Raw genomic sequence first — 12,242 nt, forward strand, 5'->3', positions numbered from 1 at the left:
TTTTTATGGCAATAACAATTAATACTTCTCAATTTTCTGACAATTTCTCAACTCTTCTGCCTAGAGTTTCAAAGCAATTTACTGATATACACAAATTAATTCTCAGTACCCTGCAAGGTCAGAAATAACTTTGTTTTCCAGGGGGTAAAAGCAATGTATTCAGCAAAATGCAGTCATGTTAAAACTGACCCCAAGTCCAGACTGCAGACCCCAAGAACTGACAGTAATTAACTTCCAGCTATGGTTTAGGATTTGCATACTATCAACAATTCTGGGTACCAGGACCTACACTTCTTAATTCATGCCCCAAAAATCAGAAATGACCAAGGAAAACAATCTAATTACAAGTGCACACATAGCCAAGTGACAATTTTTAATCATAAAACTCTGAGCACTTTTCTACCTCCAACTTCATTAAGTGTTACTTCATTAGCATTCTCACCCTGGTACTTCAGTGCAAGTATAACTGCCAATGCACAATAATTAAGATCCTCCCTTGAAAACAGAATTGTGTGACTAGAAACAGATGCAAAATCGGAAGCTTGAAATTAGAAAAAAAAAATTAGCTTCATTTTTTTCATGATGTGCATTTATTCCAACACCTAAGGGTGCAGTTTTTTGGAGTTACAAGTATCCAAAATAACAGAAGCAGCTCTAGTTCTTGATGACTCCACTCAGTTTAGAAATAATACTAAGAAAACAGTGGTGCTCAGGTGACTCAAAAACATCAAATCATGATCCTCTACCCTATAGACAGAAACAGATGATTCCATGCAAGAAGGTAACTGTTTCTTACAAAGGACAGGAAAATTCACTGACTTCAGTCTGCAGTGAACTATTCATCACTGCCTTCACTAAATCCACAATGCCCTGCTGACATTACAGCCAAACAGAGTCCTGAGTATGGATTTCAAGTAAAATGAAAAGGTTAATAAGACTTATATAAAGATGACTTCTCACAGTGTCATGCAACTTACAGTGTCATGGACTTCTTAAGTAAATCTCTACCTCATTAGTCAACATATTTTAAACTGTAATTTCCTTTAAAACCTGGCTTTCCTAACCAAGTCTTGGGGTTGCTTCATGAAGGACTGCACAGACAGAAACCAAGGTCCAGGGCAGACCAACAAGGAGTGAGAAAACTAAAATTACTGCAAGGACCTGTAGTTTCAAGTACAGTAAATTCACGAATACAAGCCGCACTGAGTATAAGCCGCATATCTGGGTGTTGGCAAACATTTCGTTTTTTGCCCATAAATAAGCCGCACCCGAGTATAAGCCGCTCTGTCGTTCGCAGCGAGGACCCGCGTGCAACAAAGTTGCCAATTAGTAACAGAACGGCGGCAGGGCGGGGTTTACTGGCTCAGCTCGGGCTGTGAGGGCTTGGGGCTGCCGACAGGGCTGGATGGCCCAGCTCGGTGGGGCTGCTCGGGGCCGGTCGCCGCCACCGCTGGGCTCGGTCACCCCAGCTCAGCGCTGCCGCTCGGTGGCACGGGGGGCACAGAGCCCGCCTGCTCCTGCGGCGGCGATGGGAGTCAGGGATGGAGCCTGCCTGCTCCTGCGGTGGCGGCACGCGGGGATGGGAGCCCCCTGAGCCGCGGGGCCAAGAGGAGAGAGCTGCCCGCCTTCCCCACCCCCTGTGCTGCCTGCACGGAGCAGCTCCACCTGCCGTGCAACGGAGTATCAATTTGTAACAACCGCATAAATGCAGGGTTTTACTGGCAGGAGCTCGACTTTGCAGTTTGCACTGATTTGGTTTGCACTCCCAGGGTTGAAAATGTCAGAAAATTATCCACATATTGGCCGCACCTGAATATTAGCCACTTTCACAGTATGAGAGCAAAATTTTGGTCAAAACAGTGCGGCTTGTATTCGTGAAATTACTGTACATCATTTGAGGCTTCTGAGTTAATATTCTACATTACTAAGTAAGAATTCTGTTTTCCTAGTAAAGTTTGTTTGATCCCTAGCAAGAAAAACATCCTAATCAAGGAAGGGGAACAGCATCTTGAAGGTCCAGAATGAGTTTAAGAATGAGTTTCACTGTTGCTTACCAAAAAAACAAGGATGTGTAAATGCCAGAAGACACCAGATATTTAGTAATTCAGCAGGACAGAGCAGTGGTGATGCCTGTGTTCATGTAGTATCTAGAACATTTAGGAAATGTGGCTTAAATTTAGGGACCAAATAAGAGAACTGATACTATCTAGTTAACGTCTGCTTCCAGTCTCACAAATAAAACTTAACAAGCACATGTTGGGAAAAAAAAGTGTGTCGCACAAAAAGGGAAAGTGTAAACTATGAAAAACAGTATATCTATGCACACATACAGCCTGGAACTGAGTCCTAAGTCACTGGACTTTGAAGCAACCTCAATTTATTACATAAGTAAAATACCAAGAGTTCCTTCTATATTTGTGTACAGAAGCAAAGAACACGCCTGCAGTTACCCACTCTCAGCTCGGCACTGGAGACAGAGGGAAGTCAGGCCTATCAATGCTGCCATCTACAGAGCACTGCTCCAGAGCAAAGGACTTGCACTCTGAGATAAAGACCTTGAGATTTTGCATAATAAACTGCTTGGAAACCAAACATTCTCCACCTCAGCTGCTCTTTGCAGCAGTTCCAAACAGAGTTATAGTCTATGGGAGGGAGCAGTGGGAATAGCCAGGGGATAACAATGATTTCCTAACAATTTCAGAGACATCTGCTCACACTGCTGTGGCTAATGTCACCTGCAGTAGTAATGCACCATTCCCTTCAGCAATTTACAGGGAATATAAAAATCGAGAAAGAACAGTGAAAGATTTGCACATAAACAGCTGAAATAAAACTAAAAAAGCCTTCACTGTATTCAGAATTATTTTCACCTTTCTTTTGTCTCTCCACAAAGGTAAATAAAGATATGATTAAAATAAAAAATTCATTGTGATAAATGCATTTCATGTTAAAATGTGACATTTTTTATTTAATCTACCACTACAATTGTTTGATGTCATAATTATCAACTTTAGAAGGTATAAGAAAATCTCTACAAAGGAAAACCTAACTGAAAAGTATGACAAAAAATAATATATAAATGCAAATGGAAGTAAATAAAATTATCTCTACAGCAACATTTTGTCTTGCTCTACAATGAAGGCAATAACATTTCTAATTTGAAAGCATGTTTTGAATTACATTTGCTACAAAATCAGGTAACTTTCTTTGATACAGGCAAATCTCACACTTGAAATTACAGTTATAGGGAAAACCTTACTTTGTCTTGTCTTCAGTCAGCTCTACAGTAAACAGCAAGACCACTTTTCAGCCCCAAATACACTAAATCCCAACCAGTGTGTTCTCTTCTGTAATCACAAAATGCACTCAATTTAGGAAATGAAGTCTTAATTGTTCATGCATTTCCAGTGCTAAACCCTTAACTAAATACACAGTGCCAGGGTAGCTGCACAGCCCCAGAAATGTTGTTTGTTCTGGCAGAGAGAGCTGGCCCTGCTCCAGCACCTTGCCAATCCATTACAGAAATGGTAACTGAATGCAGAAAGGGCTCATTTTCTTCTGTCTGAAATTCCTGATAATGTGTATTTGACTATTCAAGCTGTGCACATTGCCAGAGCAGGTTGCAAACCAGGAAAGGAAATGAAGCCTTTGCAATGAAACATTTTTGAATGCTGCTGGGAGACGCAGCCACAGAAGCTTGGTGGTGCCCAGGCTCTTTCCACAGCTCCTACACTCCCAGCACCACTCCTGGCTCTGTCCTCTCCAACACAGCTACACCTGCACAGGGGATGTCTCCAAAAAATAACCCTGCCTTTTCCAGTTGTTGACCCTCCTCACAGACCTTCCCAGAACAGCCACCACTGCACTGCCACCTTGAGGGCCTCTCGTATTCAAGATGTAACATGGTCATCATGATGCTTGGTCACAAGATCATGCAGGATCTGCCAAAAATTTCATCTGAGTTCTGGGCATCATGCCCACTCCTCACCCAATACTGGATTTTTAAATAGCAGCAAGTTCACATTCCCCTGCTGACTGGCATTTAAGCAATGAGCTGACAGCTAATAGTGGCATCACTTGCTAATGTACCTCTAGGTTTAACTGCCTACACAGCAATGCCCCCGATTTTCCACATCAGTCCATTCCAAGAGGAAGTCAGCAGGGTGCTGCAGGGAGCACACATACCTCAGAAGCTGAAAGAGTTCATGGAAATGTTGGCAGAGCCCCTACAATGCACAATATAAGTGAACCCAGCAGGTAGGCAGTGGTTTTACAGGCACACACTTGCCCTCTCAGTGGTGCCAGCATTTCCAGAAAATGACAGTCAAAAGTAGAACCTGACAACAAAAAGAGTGACATTAACAGCTATATAGTTTCAAAGCTCATGCTCAGTAATTCACAAATTTCAGCCACTGGGCAGCAATATTCCAATCACTTCTGTACAGCAATGAGACCTCAGCGTAGGTCAGGGACCTGAGGTACTCTCACACACCAAAATAAAATGCTGCTGTCACACACACTGAGCCACTGGACATTGATATCTGCCCACTGTTTCTAGCAAAAATAAAATTTACAAGTCTATCAGGTGAATTTTTCTACCATTTGGCTGCAGCACCACACACCCAGGCCTGTGTGAAAGGTGTTTCTGCAGAGCATGGTGCAGGTGCCCAGCTGACATACAGGGCTGTGTCTCCTCTTCACCACAACACTGAACGGGCACCAAACACATTTTAACAATTTGCCCATTTTTTACAGAAAACATGAAACAAGAAATACAAGATAAAGTCCCTTTCAACCTCCATTTCTAGCCCATGGCCCTGCATTTTTGCTGTACCATGAGACAGGATGTGAGAGCACAAGCCACAGTGGAGCACAGAAAATGTTCTCCCTTGAGCATGTACCGGGCACCATGCGGGAAACATGTCAGCAAGCTCAAACCAGCAAACATGCATTTGCTTTAATTTTATCTATGAAGTTTTCTACAAATCATAGTTTGAGGAGAAGCTGTTTCTATTCTAGCTTCATATGAATTTCAAATACTTAAGTTTTATTTTTAAGATGACAGTTATCTACAAGCCAAAGATTTAGGCAGCCTATCTTGAGCCTGAAAATACAAAATCTGTTGAAAGCAGAATTGGCTAGGCCGGCACTGAAATTACGAGCACAGAGGACACACTTTAATTAGAAGGTTTTCACCAGCAAGTTCTTGTAGACAGCAAGACAGTCTAAAAAAATTATGTAAGAAAAAAAGCTGCCAAAACTTTTCAACTGACATACAGACATGACATGGACAAAAGGGGCAGGTGTTTCAAAAAGGTATGGTTGTTAATTCTTTAACCAAACATTACACATACAACAGATATTGCTAGAGGAAATCTCTCACAAAAATTGACCTCACCTTTGTTGTTGACCTTCACTCAACTTTTCCTTGTGTTTAAAAATGAGAACACCTAATTGGGGAGCTATTTTATCTAATCAGCACAATGAGAAGCAACATTTTTCTTATCTTCTCCAACTAAAATGGAACAACCAAATAGTAGCTCTAACTATAAAAGCCACTGTAAGAGTGAGCTAGCCATTCTTATACTCATTTGTTGAATTTTACAGCAAAGGATGCCCTTTGGCAGTTCATCCCTCGGAGCAAACACGGACTCCTCCACACAAGTACATGTGCAATCTTTCTTAACCTTTAAAAGGCTTAGAGCATAGGAATTTAAATAGTTACCAACAGCATTGCAACACAAAGTGAAATCATTCTGCTCCATCTGTATATATAATCTGTATAATAGTGAAGGAAGCTGCAAAAGCAGATCTTTTTGCTGGAAGTCTGGAGCAAAACCACCAAACCAGTTATGGATATCGATGTCTGACTGAATGCTACTTTGGATCCACCTCCCAAGCATTAGTTGTATTTCCAATTAATTTTTGGGTACACTAGTCAGTGCAGGATACAGGAATCGAAGACATTACAAAATGCAATTAAAATTACTAAACCTTTCCAAAATCCCAAACCTATATGGAATATAAATAACATCAAACAGCCCAAGACATCTCAAGCAGGTAGCAAAAACCTGAGCCTAATTATTTTTGAAAATAAATATAAATGCTCATTTTTTCAGGAGACTATGTATCAGCACCAATTAATGAATGAATTCTCTGACACTGCTGAACTACCATCTGCCTGCAGAGATAAAGTCTGCACAGAAATGGCAAATGCACCAATGCACAATGAGGTGAGCATCCAGCGTCACACGGCGCTCCATTCCCTTGGCACGCATGGGATGCCAGGTGCAGAGCAGCCTCTGGAGCAAACTGGGTAACATCAAGCCTGTTTTAGTGGGAAGCTGGCTACTTACTGCCATTTGAGGCTGACTGCTGGATTCAGTGTGACATCCAGTGTAAAACTCCTATAATTGCTCAGGCATAACCAACTCTCTGCAGTAACATCGCTGCAGGATGATGGACGCTCGCTGCTGACACTGCTGAAGCCTCTCCTTGGAGCTGGATGGATCTCAGTTCTGCTCTGGACTGTGGGATCCCTGCCCACCACTTCAGCAAGGCCACATCCTTCCCACTCTTTGCAGCTCCCTCAAAGGTCCCACAACACTGGCACACAAGCAGGGACTCACTGCAGGATCGCTGCCCACACAGAGAACACAGTGAGCAAACAGCCTTTGCACCCCCAGGATCTATCAAACACTTGCCTCATACTGATCCCACCAGCACTCACTGAACCACCACTCCTCCAAGTCACTGTCACATTCACATTGCCCACTTCCCCAAAGAATATAAAAATACACTTGCTAGAATCCAGCCAAGTTTCAACAAATCATTTTCCTGGTAGATGATATCAATGCCTTTTATTTAAATAGATGCAGTATAAATAGGCTTTCTAATGAGAAAATAGTTTGAGGGGGTTCATGTGATAAACTAAAAGAATTATTACTTGATCTAGTCTGCAACTCCTTATATGTTAGTTAAAATTAATTTCAAGAAAAAATTAATTATCAAATCAAATGGGACATCTTCTGTTAGAAACTTTAATTTTTTTTACCTTATAAAGTGATCCCTATAAGGTGTTAGAGCTAGCAAGCTCAGACTAGTGACCAGTCCTTCCCTGCTTTCATTTGCCAGAGCAATGAAACTCAAAGATCTCAATTCATCTTTGTGCTGTAATAGAAATGCATTTGATTTCAAGCAGAATATATATGCTTTGGTAAGTTCAGCCAAAGCACAGTTTGCATCTAGAGTAATTTTTAAGTATTTTAGCATGAAGCTGCACCTGAAGACTTAGAGACTGTGGACTTTGGGCCATGCCTTGCCTGTGCCTCCCGGATGCTTTTCCTTCCACAAGGTTGCACTTCATTGCACGGGTGACTGAGCAAAGGCTTGTGAAGTTGTCCCTTGGGTGTTCCCTCATGTCCGATCATGCTTATCTAATAATTTCTTTTTTTCTGAGATAACCATGTTCTTTATCTTTCTTTCATAAGGAGAAAGAAAAGCCTTCGCCCCCCAAAAAAACCCAAACAAAAACAAAGAAAATTATTTCACACAATTTTCAAGGTTACTAGAACTGCCATATAATTAATAGCTAAGGGTGTGCTTCCCAGCAATGGTTTACTGAATAAAAAACATCTCACTTTAAGTGTGGACTTTTAAGAAACTTTCAACATTGCACAGTTGTGTGAACTCCTTGAAAATAAAAATTTAATACCTTTCTTTACATAATGTTTATATGCCATACATTTGTGTAGCATATGTAGTTTCTATAATCATTCTTCTTCATTTTTATCTGTGCTGTTGTTTGAACAGATCTTTAATGTGTTTCAGACAATGTGAGAATTAACTACAAACAGACAGGAAAAGCTTTGAAATGAAACTGTCATCTCCCAGCTCAGCAAAAAGAGAGAATTCCCACTGACCTTTCCACAGTAGTTTTTCAATGTGGAGAGCATAGGATATTCTAGAATTTCCCAGACAAACCTGTACATGTGTTATACATGTTACCCACTGGGACAGGAAATGTAACACATCAAAACATGATTATTTTAGTGTATAGGAACAGGTCATCTGCACAATTCAATGGATATACCAAGGATTTCCAGGTGGTCTGGGTAAACATCCCAGAGGCATCAATTCCAGCAAGATTTATGTATTAAAGAAAGGCATTGAAAAAGCTATGTAAAGTAGGCCAATCTCTCTTATCTCTGTCAGGTAATAAAATTGAGTAAAACCTTTGTGTTATCCTGAAGACTTGATCTTAGAGATTTGGAATCTCAAAATGCAATCAATTACATTTATAATAGCTATCTTTTTTTTTTTTTTAAGTAAGAAAACATAAAATTATGACTGTTCACTACAGTTGCTTATCAAGCACAGCATGATTAGTTGTGATCTTCTCACAGAGATCACACCAGCAAATGTGCATTAAAAAAACCCAACAGCATCATTCCACTAGTGGTATGTCACATCATTACAGGCAAACTTTGCTGCTGCCCTACATGGAAACTCACATTTCAGAACATAAACTCTTTCCAAGAGAACAGCAACAATAGAAGTGACCAGTTACATAAAGAATTCTTTATTGAATCAAATACTTTAGTTGCATTTTGCCACAGATAGATTCTGACCAGACCACAAGTGGCCCTGGTATAACTTTATTTTTATTTTTAATATTTCCAGTGGCTGATATGCATGTAACAAAGCCAGAGGACTTGGCAAGTAGGTGATGTCAACATTAAGAACTAACTCCTGCTGTAATTAAGCACTTAAAAAAAAAAATTCCACCTGCTCAGCACAATATACACTGCTTAACTCCTGACAGTGAGAAGTAAAATAATTATGGTGGCTTTGGAACAAGAATTATTTAATAATTACTTCTAGTAGATTCTATGCACACTTTGCACAGCTCCCTGTGCATTTCTCATCTATCTGGATAACACAAGAACATTGCAGCTGCTGAATAGTTTGATTCTACTATTATTTTGGTACAGAAGACCTTAAAAGAGACCAAAACAAGCACTGTGAACAGAATTCAAAATGACAGAGACCTGCTGAGGTCACTAAGGTTTGCATTGAAGAAGCATCTGCCTGTGGTCAAGTAGGCTGATGAAAAGGTTGTGTGCACCCCCTCACAGCTATTCATGGTGACAGCACAGGCACAATTCTCCTTCAAGGTCAAGGAACAATCCAGAGGTGAACAAAGCTCCACTGACAGCCAGGGCGAGCGGCCACGCCTGGGCAGAGGAGGAGGGAGCTCTTAGATCAGTCAGACATTTCATATGGCTTGACAGAACCTGCACAACTAAAAGCTCCCAGAAAAAGGGGTCTGGGGGTACTGGTGGGCAGCAGATTGCACCGGAGTCAGTCAGCAGTGTGTCCTGGCAGCCAGGAGGGCAAACCACAGCCTGGGGTCAAACACAGGACAGGTTGGAACACAGGAAATTCTGCTGCTCCCCCAGCACAGGAGGGGTTTCACCTGCAGCTACCTCAGAGACCAGCATCAGAGAAAGAAAAGTGGTTTGGAAAGGTGTTGTTCATACTTTTTGTGGCGAGGAAACTCTGCAGGTTGTATATGTAATGCAACCAGTTCAGCAAGGTAAGCTTTGCTGCAAAAGCAGATGCAAACTGAGTTACCTGTTTTATAAATGTAAGGAATTTCATTGTTTTAATGACTTACAGCGTTCAGATTCTATCTTCTTGTAGTGAAGCTTAGCACAAGAAATAAGGGATGCTTATAAAAGATTTCGGCCAGTTATGCACCCAAGTAAATATTCTCAATTGCCTATGGCTCACAGATATAATTAGACAATATATTTCTTCTAAGTCATAAGGCTGTTTAGAGATGTGGTTGAATAAACACATCAAAACACAGAATTGCTCAGGAGCTGAGAAGGAAAGGTCAGGAGAAAAATGTTAAAATATGTGTCTTGTTTCTCTTTGGAGAAGAGAAACCATGGCAAACCATGAAGCAAGGACAAAGAGAAGGAGATAAAGAAATAGATTCATTTGTCAAAAAAAAAAAAATAAAAAGAAACTGAACAAGAATGTTCCCAAACTACATTATAAATTCAGTCATTAGCATTAATTTATCCCCTACCTGTCAGGCTTCTGCATGCACCATCCTATCCTGGACCTTAGGACAGATAAAGATTCCATGTGCATCATGTCATGCAAAGGATATAGGGAATAAAAACAGTATTTATGGATACACAAGACACTCAGAAGACTGCTAATCAAGCATACCAGATAACTCAACTGAAAAAAACAGGTTCAGGTCTGTACTTTGGAATATGGAGCAAATACGGAGCAAGTGCACTGCTGAAGAAAAGCTTGTTCTACATTCACAGAATCTTAATTTCACTAGTCTGCAAACAAAAAAACTTTGATTTAGTAAATTCCTTGCACACAATTGCTTTTTTGCATAGATGAAGCATGGGAAGCTTTTTTCCTACCTGCCAAACAAACAATTTTTTGTTTTCAACCTGGGTAGTTGTTTCTTTTTTCTGCTTGATAGCCTGTTCTGGATCTTTGAACTACACAAAGAACCCCCTGCAGAAAAACCACATGCTTACATTAATACCATATTTCAGGTGGCAAGTGCACTACAATGACCATCCCTCTGCTACCACTGAGGGATGTGAACCTCTGCACCTTCGGAGACCAGCACATTTCTATTACAAGCTTGAGTTCAAAAGGTGAGATTTGTAAAAAACACCAGGCCAGGTGCATAGGATGACACACTGCTTGGCAGATTACATAAACACTTCTTGACATAGTGGCTATACTAAAAGAATTGTGCTGTGCAATGATCATCTTGAGAAAACTTGTAAGCAAAGGTGATATGATAAATAAAATCTGGAGAGAGAAAAACGGAGAGAATCATTAACAATTCCACTTAAACCTTAGAGAAGACTCGTGAAACAGGTTTGTTGTTAAGGTAGGTAAATATGTATTATGGACTATTTGTATTCTGTTAAGATGCTCAAGTGCCTCAAGACATTTTTCGTTGCCAGTCACTTCTATTTCAGATCACCAGTCTATAAAAAGCAGGAATTAATATATACAAGCGTACATGCCGCAAGAGCTCACATCTATATAAATATCCTGCTGAGGAAAATTGCCCACTCCCTATCACCTCATGCAAAGACACACAAGGAAAGCCAAGAGTTTGCAAGAAATCTGCTGCAGTACTAAACTCTGCTTTAAATCCCTTTGAAGTAAGTTATACACATATATATTATATACAGAGAGAGAGAGGCAGGATACAAGTGTGAGAGGCAGTCACCAGTTCTCCATCCAGTAACCTCTTGCAACTCTCCCAAATCTCATGAATCTCATGAATGCCATGGAGCACTCTCTTTACCAGCCCTCCACAAAACTCACAGTTAAGAGATTTGGTCCAAAAGAGTTTAAGCAACAAAACAGTTCAACCAAGCCATGATGCCGATGATGTTGAAAATAACACAGATTTTGAACTAAAGTAATTTATATGGCTGCATTTCTTGATGTTCTCAGTTTTCTCCATAATGCTGGACTGGGGCACAGAACAGTGTATTCCTCAAAAATGCTAAATCAAGTCAACTCTCAATAGTGCTGAACTCTGACACAGTCATGTGGACTGTCAGCTAAGCCAACAAGGAAGAAGGATCCCACCTCAATATGGAATCAGCCATAAATATAAATTTTGTTCCCTTACAGAATTTAAATCCCAGTGGTTTGTCTATTTAACAATTTTAACTGTTCTGCTTTTGCAGATTAATGAAATTAAAAGAATTTTAAAATAAATAAATAAATAAATAAAAGAAACATTTTCAGTAACATCCTGAATGCTCTCCAGTGGTGTCTATGATCTCCCCAGTACTGAAATGGATGAAGACACTGCAAAAAGGTAACTACAAAAACTGTAAAAATAGAGTTCATTTTTTTCCAGTTCCAAATCCCAAACAACGATACCATTACACATCTTTTGCCAAGCTGATATATTGTTTTATTACATGCAGTAAAACCTATCCTGCTCACATCAAGACAATTCTTAAATGACTTGTCTGTGTAGCTACTGACCTTGGGCATTTCACTTAACTTGCACAAGGAGGGTGTTTTCTGGAGAATGCTCAAAGACAGAGGAGGCTTCACTAATTGCTATAATTACATGCCCAGGGTAATTTAGTTGAAAATGAGCCATGCAGTGTTTTCATGTGGCTCCAATATTGCTATGGCTCACAGTTCAGGGAGAAGCAGGA

General features: G+C 40.4%; 1 protein-coding gene across 4 annotated transcripts in view; it reads right to left on the reverse strand.

Annotated features, from left to right (window-relative positions):
* Positions 1-12,242, reverse strand: part of GRIN2A (glutamate ionotropic receptor NMDA type subunit 2A) — a 166,000-nt gene that overhangs the window by 108,904 nt on the left and 44,854 nt on the right. The window lies entirely within an intron of this gene.

This window comes from Catharus ustulatus, chromosome 16 (assembly GCF_009819885.2).
Source record: "Catharus ustulatus isolate bCatUst1 chromosome 16, bCatUst1.pri.v2, whole genome shotgun sequence".
Lineage (NCBI taxonomy): Eukaryota > Metazoa > Chordata > Aves > Passeriformes > Turdidae > Catharus > Catharus ustulatus.